The 9581-nt window shown below is 43.8% G+C and overlaps 1 long non-coding RNA gene across 1 annotated transcript; it reads right to left on the bottom strand.

Moving 5' to 3' along the window:
• Nucleotides 1–2107: 2107 nt before the first annotated feature.
• Nucleotides 2108–9081, bottom strand: LOC139622666 (uncharacterized). Its single transcript, XR_011691360.1, has 4 exons — nucleotides 8549–9081; nucleotides 7731–8447; nucleotides 7343–7469; nucleotides 2108–6230 (listed from the first exon to the last, which is right to left on the bottom strand). It is a non-coding gene; the product is annotated as an uncharacterized lncRNA (long non-coding RNA).
• Nucleotides 9082–9581: the final 500 nt, after the last annotated feature.

The following is a 9581-nucleotide window of genomic DNA, read 5'->3' as shown; positions in this document are numbered from 1 at the left end:
TGTTTTAGGCTGCAGTTCGTTGCACAAAGACAGACCGAGAGAATTATTAGAAGAAAAAAAACACTGAGAACCATTTCTATTCTTTGTAGGGAGTCATGGCCTGGACCAAATTGAACTAACCACTAAATTCATTATTTTTCCACAAATAAAGGGCTTTTCATAGAAATAATAGAAACATTTGTGTCGTTTGGTCCTTCGGGGTTCACTTTTTAAGACTTCAAATCGATTATTTCTGCATAGTGATTTAACAAGTATCGGCGGTGACGCTGGATCTCAGAGGATGAGCTGCAGAATCTAAATCCTGGTGAAGGATGCTGGTTTCAGGGCCTCGTGATTTAAAATGAGGCTTTACACACTGTATAATAATAACAGTTATTATAATGATGATCTTTATAATAACACTTTCAGAATAAGCAGTATACAAACATTTAATAAACTGTAACATTGTGCTACACAGATATAGGGACATTGTTTATTTATCTTTATTAATGAACAGTATTTGTCAACAATTAGCCTACAATTTGTTCTATTAGGACAAATAAACTATTTATTAAATGTTTATAAACTGCTTTTAAACATAAAAACGACCTAAAATGTTACAGGCTACAACAACAGTAAAAAAACTATAAGAATAAGACGAATGATAAATAAGGAACAGAATAGCCTATAGGTCTATCCTTGCTGCTGATTGTTAGTTCTATTAGGCTGTTCAACACTGCACACACACACACACACACACACTCACACACACACAAACAAACAAACAAACACACACACACACACACACAGACGACGTGCTGCATGTTGGCATTATTTCTACATAGCACTTGAATTCGTGCGGACCTGCTCTGAGGGTCAAGCTGCTGTTGACCTGTTGCACCTTTCCTCTCCTGTCCTTGCGCCTCTACAGTGGACCAGATCACCCCCCCCCCCCACCCCCCACCCCCCCACCCCCTCACCCCTCCCTCTCCCCTGCTCTCCCAGACGTCCGCTATTGATCTGGCGAGCTAAACGGAGATGTGTGACACAGATCAGATCGGACGGGAGCTGCTCACCCGTGAGTAACCGCCCCTCTGCCGCCGCATCCCTCCGTTATTATCCTGTAAGCTAATATCCAGCTAGAGGACGATTAGTTCCGGTCCTCGCCTCTGATTGGCTGCTGAGTCACGGTGACGCGGGCGACTGGATAAACGCGCACCTGAGATTTCATAAACAGACAAGCGCCGTACAACACCTGCGCCAATCTGTTGCCTAGCAACCATTAGGCTGTGTAGCTCCCTATTTGAGGATTTTTTTTTTTTTTTTTTTTTTGTCGTCAAAGAAAAGAAACCAAATATTGGATCCATTCTCAAAACGTGTGTTATTTATCTCTAATTAGCATCATTGTCTTTCACAAGTGTTTTGCGGTTGTTATGAAAGTGACGCACTCAGCACAGCAGCCCAGCCGCGTCTCCGGACCGCACGGTTTCAAAGGTGATGCAGGACCGAGTGGACGGACGTAAACAGCCCTGTCTGTTTATCAGCCCTGTCTGTGAAAACAAGTGTTTCTTCTTTTAGGTCAGAACTGGAAAGAACTTGCGATTCCTTCACTCTCGGTTCAGGGAGATTGGCTATGTGCGATCATCAAACCCATCCTAAAGGAATATTTTGTGGGTGCCTTGGGAAATACCAATAGAAAAAGAGTCAGTACAAATTTAACAGATTCTAGTATACATAAGTATAACCTGTATTTTACATTTATAATGTAAAATACAGGTTATAGGTCTGCAAATAGGATACAGCCATAAATATATTCTAATAATATCTCTAGAAAGATGTTTCGAGGATTTAGGTTTTCTTAGTAAGAGATTTGTCTTAAAGAAAGGTTGGAAATAACATCATATTTAAGTAAGATGTTCTGAGACTTTGTAAGGCTTCTCCTGGTCTTTTAAATTAACTTTCACAGACACCCGGCAGTGTCAAGAGAGCAGTGTTTTTATAGCCTATTAAGGCGGTTATATCCCATTAATATTAATACCCTTGAAGTGGTGTGTAGGTGGCAGAGTAAGTAACCCTAAGATTAATTTGACAAAATCTCTTCAGCAAGTCCAGCAAAGTAAATATTGAATTAGGGTAAACAGTTTTAATGACAGGCAGCAATAGACAGTCCCAAAGATAATCAAAATAGAAGTGTTAGGAAAGTGTCACATCCAGCTATCTACCTTCCAGCAGCAACTACAGTGCACAGCCACTGCAGCAGTGAATAACTGTTTGCAACGACTCTGCCAGTCTGATATGCTGCCTTCCTGCCTGCTCAGGCCCTCTGCGCAGGAATTGTTCTCCTGAACAATGATCACAGCCGAGCAGACCAACAATCCCATGCACACTGAGCGGATATGACACGGCCCACCTCTTTTACACTTCATGCCTGTCTCAAACTTGACTTGGGGGTAAACGGGCAATCGAGTGGAGTAATGTCAAAATCTGCAGTGAAGGAGGAGGAGGAGGAGGAGAGAGAGAGAGAGAGGAGGGGGGGGTGGGGGGTGGGGGGGGGGGGGGGTGACGTAGGTTTTGTTCGTTGCGTGCCATGCAAACACCGCAACAAACAAAATGTGAGACAATGACAGGATCGTGGGTGACACGGTGACTGTAACCTTCACACAGACTCACACACACACACGCATATGAGAGAGAGAGAGAGAGAGAGAGAGAGAGAGAGAGAGAGAGAGAGAGAGAGAGAGAGAGTTACTCGATATGAATCTATAGATCACTCACATTAGTCGATTACACAATAAAGCTTTAATGAAGCATTTACCCGCTGAGAAAGGTTCAAGTTGTGCATATCGTGAGAACAGTTTGATGACAGTGACAGTCACTGCAAGTGTGAATACACTGAGTTACATTTCATCATAATGAGGAACATAATGCAGGTAAAAATACTCTGTTGCAAGTAAAAGTTCTGATCACAAATTCGGACTGAAGTGAATGTACAGAAGTATCACCAGCAAAATGTACTTAAAGTATCAAAAGTAAAGGTACTCATTACATATAATGGCCAATTTCAGAGTGATCAGAGAGAGTCATTATATATAGGCTAGTCCTATTATATGACTGTAAAGTTATTATGGATCCATTGATATGTAAGACATGTATGTTTTAGCTGGTCAAAGTGGGACTATTTTTAACTAGGCTACTTTATGCTGTTGTGCAGTTTAATATATAAAAATGCTTCATTTATTTGTTAAACAATTAAATATAAAATGGAAATCTCTAAACTGTACCTAAGTAAAGTAATTAAGTCAGGCTAAATGTAGCCCTACTTAGTTACTTTCTACTACTGATAAAGCCAGTCCACCTATGACTGGAGCAGCCTACTTCAGGACATCATCTTATAGTAACTTTATAATATTGAATTGCTCCTACTCAGAAAATAGAGCAGTTAAAAGCTGCTGCTACCTTGTAAAAACACTAAAAGCCAAATTAGTGTTTGTTATACTGTGTGTGTGTATGTGTGTGTGTGTGTGTATAGATAGATAGATAGATAGATAGATAGATCGACGCTTATTATATTATATTAAAATATAATAAAATATTATCACTGATGCATTAACATGCAGGGAGCATATTTAATGTTGTAATTGTTCAAGGTGAAACTAATTTTAGAACTTCATATGCTGTTGAATAGTTTATCCTGTGGCCTAATGTTTAAGATGCATGTGTAAAACCTATTCATTTGTAAAGTAGCAGCTGATAGGAAACACAAACACATCACAGTTGTACTAAGTGGCTACTTAGCACCTGAGTAAATGTGGGTTTCTTTCCACCACGGATTTACTGCTATGTTTGTCTTCTTGTATTACAGTATGCTGTTGTTTCATTCACACATCCTTATGATCTCCTCTACTATATCACTAGCTTATAAATAAGAGGCTATTTCATTACTGAAATGTTAAAATGGAAAAGGTCAGCCGTGGAGCATGTGGCCAGCCCAGCAGCATCTGATCCCCGGTTGAAAGGGAGTGCGCGGCTAAAGCGGTCTCTTTCTGTGCGCAGGCTGTCTGTGGCATCCACATCTCTCACATTAGTAAGCTCTGAGAGCGATGTGTCAGCCAGAGTAATTACGGCTTGTCAGCTTCTGTGACACCGGGCTAAAGGGCCATCTCCGCAGCCTCTATCTGCATCTAAGAGCCGGGGCGCTTAATCAGCCTTGACAGTCAAGCCCAAAACAGTCCTGTTTTGCTTAGAGATTTTCTATCAACATTTGTGCTGATGTAACTTTGGCCACCGTGTTACCTCTCTGGAGTCCAGAGTGCAGCTTGTAGGCCCACGCAGGCAGGTGACAGGCTGATATTCAAAGGTTGCTGAAATAAATTGTGGCCGAGCTGAGGAAGTGGAGGTCTTGTTTTGCTCTTTAAAAAAAAAAAAAAAAAAAAAAAGTCACAGGGGAATGGAAGGTGAGCATCATATGTAAAGCTCGGGGCAATGCATCTGATCTGCACCCATTATATTTATTTCTCCCTCCGTGTGTCCAGATCAACCCATCTACCTGGAAGAGTGAGCACACACGGCCTCCCCCAGCGCTGCTGCAGCTCTTTAAGGCGGGAGAGCGGGCGGCTGTGCGCTTAAACCGACAGTGAGAGAGACCACACCAGAAACTGCGTTTGTGATACGGAGTTAGCAGGACGAGGAAGAGCGATGAAATGATTTTTTTTTTAAGAAACATATCAAGGATGTGAAAACCAGACTGTTTTTCTGTCACTATCACCAGCAGGTGACAAAGTGCCAACAACCGCGAATATGTAGCCTAGTGTTGGCCACTTTGTCACCTGCTGGCTGCTGCTGGATGTAGATTTTTACAAGCAATGGTAAATCCCATCATCGCAAACATATTGCGACAATGTCCAAGCATATCACCCCTCATACTAAAATGTTCTGTCAGTTCAAGAGACAATACAATCTATGGGCTACAAAATCAAATAAGTGGGAGGGGACGTTTTATTTCCCAGATCACAAGCTGTGAAGAGGCTTGGACTATTTTCTGTCAGACTATGGCTCCTTTCTATTTCCACGTCAAAGAGAGAGAGCAGGCTTACAAATATATAAATGACCTCGCATATACAATACAGTGGTAGTCTGTAAGTCCAGAGAAGGTGCATGAAGGCGCGTCCAGTCGTTCATAACCGGAGCCAAGATAAAATTAAATAATGAATCTTGTTGGAATTTGCTTTTTAATCTCTCCCAAAATTTAGTGGAAGCCACCTGTTTGGGAAATGTTGACCGGCGGGGAGGGAGAGACCAGACGAGCCTAATTGATTTTTAAGTGGTGTCTCTGTGGGTTAGAGGAGTAAGAGGGGAGTCCACTTCAGGGATCCGCCAAACTCCTCCAGTTTGTACCTGAATTGAGGGGCATTGATGTGTTGCTGATGCGGCTCAACAAGCCACACTGGGGGCCAGATGAGGGGTGGACGGAGGGGCCAGAGCCCGAGCTGTGCTCGGTGCTCTGCTGGGGGATGGGGGGTGATTATAAGTGAACTTACTTCTGCAGAGGCAATAAGCTGACATGTCAAGCCTAATTCACCAAACAATAGAAGACATGTCAGGTTTGTGATACGGACACAGCCTCTCTCCTGCTCCTCTGTCCTGTCTCTCATCACACTTCTAATGATGAACAGACACCAGTCTGTAACACTGTTGTCAGTTTCAACATATTTAACTTACAGTCCGTAACACAGTGTGTTCACTTACAGCGCTTTATGATCAGGTGGGATTGCGCTATTATTAAGGTCAAGCGATACTTTGGTTGCTAACGTCACATTTTTTATAAAGATAGGTTATATGCACCACCCACCTTCATTAGACACACGTTATCTCTCTCTCTCTCTCTCTCTCTCTCTCACACACACACACACACACACACAGAGGCATGCATGCATGCATCATGGAGCCTGCAGGAGAAAAAGCAACTCTCTCTGAGTGAGCGGAAGAAAAGGGGGAGAGGGATGGCGGCTTGCAGCTCCACTCTTCCAGGGTCTCACACACAAGATCCGGGCGCACGGCTCCATTGAGTACGAGGAGGCTTTTGCATGGAGGTTCATTAGAAGTAACGAGTTGACACAAGGTAAATCTTAATGTTGAGGCGCCTTTCTCTACCGGCCCGGGGAGGAGCCCTCATTAACTGTCGCTAACAACCCGTGTAAATACACTGATTGGACAGCTCCGATACAAGCTCCCAGCCCTGCCAGGAAGTCCCCCTAATGAGACCACACAATAAAAACAATAAAAGAAAGGAGAGAGGGAGAGAGAGGGAGGGAGAGAGAGAGGGAGGGAGAGAGATATAGCTATTAAAAACTTTTGCAAAGATCATTGTGACAACACTTTCATAAAAAATTGTCCATTTCGTTTTTTTTCTATCTTTAATTTCAAATTAAGGCACCGTGGTGTTTAGTGTGAGCCGCACGGAGGGGCGACCTCTTGCACCTGTGACTGCAAGTACTAAGTTGGCAGCTGTTTACAGTTTGAAGGTGCAGTAACCGACTTCATTGTTTTGGCTCTTGCAGTCACTCGATCATGTACAAAATGGCATGCGTAATTTTAGTCTGGCCTATTAGCGATTTGACAAGGAAAAATAAAACAACATTGCCATAGCAGCAGGACATAGGCTTTATCTGAGAGCAGAATGTACTGCAAAAAATATCCAACACTTCAGCTTTAATTTTATCGTATTTTTCCCCAAACGCGCCGAAATGCTCAACAGTGATTTCATTCATTTTACGCGTTGCAGGAGTTTTGCAAAGACAAGTGTTTAAAAGCGTCTTAAAGCAAAACACAATATACTCAGTAGCTCTTTATCCATTACAATGAAAACGGTGCTGATTCTAAATTGTTATGAAAAAGCTGTAATGAAAACAGATGAAATCATCCCATCCCGTTGCCAGGGGTTTCACACATTTTCAGCGAGAAACGCATATTTTAAAACTGTGCTACATTCAACGACTTGTTCAGGTTGATACTTTTTACAGTGTGGACATGTAGAGTCTCCGTAGCCTGGCATGGCCAGCATGGGACGGAGGGGATTGTGCGCCCCGTCCCGACAGCATCACACATCTGCTCTGCAAAGGCACAGATCTCCCGGTGCTCGGTGAATAAAAATGACAAACGTACCAAATTAAAAACTTCACTTTTCTAATCTTGGAAAAATCTAATTACCTCTCTCAAACAGAAAATGCCTGACAGGTTTTTCATCATCATCTCATAAATATATATATATATTTTTTTTTAAGTGTGCGACAATGAAAATGTGTAGTTTACCGAACATCATATGCAAGTTCGCAGATGGAAACGGGTCAGCTTAAGCAGGACTTACAGGAGCGGCGGTTGGAGATCCGTCCTGATCTTGGACAAACTGACCAGTGGAATAGAAGTGAACCGGTGTCAGGTCCGGGCTCAAGCTCGAATGGTGACAGTCCGTGGACTGGAGCCTGCTCACAGCTCTGCAGGGGACGAAGAGGAGCAAGAGGAAAAAACAAGAAAGGGTAACCTCTGATACGACCGGCGAATTCACACATCATTCAAAATAAAATCCAGTTCATTTCTTGACATGTGAAAGGTAATTAAAAGTTCTCATGCGTTAAAAAAATAAAAAACACGAGCGCAAGTATACGTTCATATAAAACTATAAACAGGCAGATCCGTTTAAAAGGAATGAATGAAAATGGAAACCGTGATTTTTTTTTTTTTTTTTTGGTACGTACCCATCATTTCTCCAAAGTCTCGTCCTGTGCATTGTTGCGATGAATCCAGGATGGAGCAGCAGACACATGAGTCTCTCCTGTGTTTGCCAGGGAGGGGTGTGCTGCCTTTTCTGGCCAGCCTCTGCCAAACCGGGGTCAACGAGGGAGCAAAAAATAAAACAAGACCCTTTCTTTCGTGCCTTCTTTCTCTTTCCCTCTTACCTTTTACAGTCAACACCTTTTTCTTTCTTTCTCTCATCCGGTCCTCTTCTCCCTCTCTCACTCCCGTACATGACGTAACATCAGCTTTGTTTATTTGCTCCCCTTATTGGAACAGGCTGATAATGAAAAATAGCCTAACTTAGTAATTGGCAATTAACCAGTATGGTGACAACTGAGATTCAGTGCGTGCTGCAGGAACGGTCTGAGCCAAAGAGCAGCAGCATTTATTAACCAGCGAAAAACGAACTTTATTTATAGGAAACTTTTGCAGAGAAAGTTTGACTGAGTTTCTTACAGTCAGTAAGTAAGGTCACACAGGAAAAGAGAAGTCGGCGCAAAGCAGGCGGCAGGCGTGTCCGACTGCTTGACCAACACATTCCCAGCGTTTCAGCGCGCAAACTGCTGTTTGTGTTGTCGTGTCTGGAGGTTTAGGCTGCGAGTAAACGGAGAAGACGCTAAATGCTCCGTGTGCATTCAGAGCTCTCGTCCCCCGCTGCTCGGAACATTCAGCAAGCCCTCGGATAAACACACAATTACGGCAGGTGAATAAACTTGTTTGGGGGGTGTTAATTACATGCTTAACGTAAACAAAAGCCATGTAAAAGAATGTGAATTACCAGTGGCTTTTCCCCTCAATCCCCATTCAGGTTTTACATTTCATCCTCTAGTCTCTTCTAGGAGTGATTTCCGAATTGCCTGCGAGGGCTCCTCCCGAACAAGTCTCCCCCAAAACATAATGCTGGATAATACCTGCAGCCTGGGCTTAAATGGCGATCACCTAAATTGGTGCACCAGGAACCCAGTCAGGTGGGGTGGGGTGGGGGGTGTTGCATATTCGGAGTAATGCTGCTAAGCCTGCACTTTCAACCTAATGTCGGGGTCGTGCTTGCGTGCATGTGTGAGAGTGAGACACATACAGAAGGGGTGGAGGGGTGGTGGGGTGTGTGTGTGTGTGTGTGTGTGTGTGGAGGGGGGTGGGGGGGCTTCAGCTAGGAGGTTAGTTTTAACACCAGCATGAAAATACCAGCCTTTACTTCCAGTCCACGGAGCTTTCCAACGGGACCAATTCAAGTGCCACTTGGAATTAGTTCTCCCGAGGTTCGTATAGCAGCGCGGTGGGCAGGTTTGATCCCATATACCACCCAAACCCCCCCACCCACCCACCCCTCACACCCCCGCACAAACACGCAGGCACACAATCCCCCAAAGACGCGCACAAAACCCAACGCCTGACCCTGCAACAAGATCATCACCACCCCTGCTCTGTATCACACACACCTGCAAACACAGACACTTGCACAACACCTCTGCACGCACGTACACGCGCGAACCGAAGTACGAGCTTTTTGCCCAAAACTCCGCCGCGTAAACGCGCGTAAAATGTGCGTAATTGCACGCTGGCACCCGCAGTTGTTAAAGTGTGTCAGATAAGGTTAACTGCACGGTGAACAAAAACAGGTACATGCATGTCAAGCTGGTCTACTCACTGTCCCTCCAAGCTTGGAGTCGGTGGTCTATCTGGCCAGCCCCGGAGAATGTGCAAATCTGAGAGAGGGAAGGAAAAGTTTTGAATTCCTGAATGATTTTGTAGAAAGGCGGCTTAGGATCATTATGTCAGCTTTATTGAGGGCGGATTAAGCGGAGTCTAGA

This window comes from Trachinotus anak, unplaced genomic scaffold (assembly GCF_046630095.1).
Source record: "Trachinotus anak isolate AG129_WGS33_773 ecotype Australia unplaced genomic scaffold, CSIRO_AGI_Tana_v1 ptg000007l, whole genome shotgun sequence".
Taxonomy (NCBI): domain Eukaryota; kingdom Metazoa; phylum Chordata; class Actinopteri; order Carangiformes; family Carangidae; genus Trachinotus; species Trachinotus anak.
The sequence above is the reverse complement of the archived record's forward strand: the minus strand, read 5'-3'. Positions and strand labels throughout refer to the sequence as shown.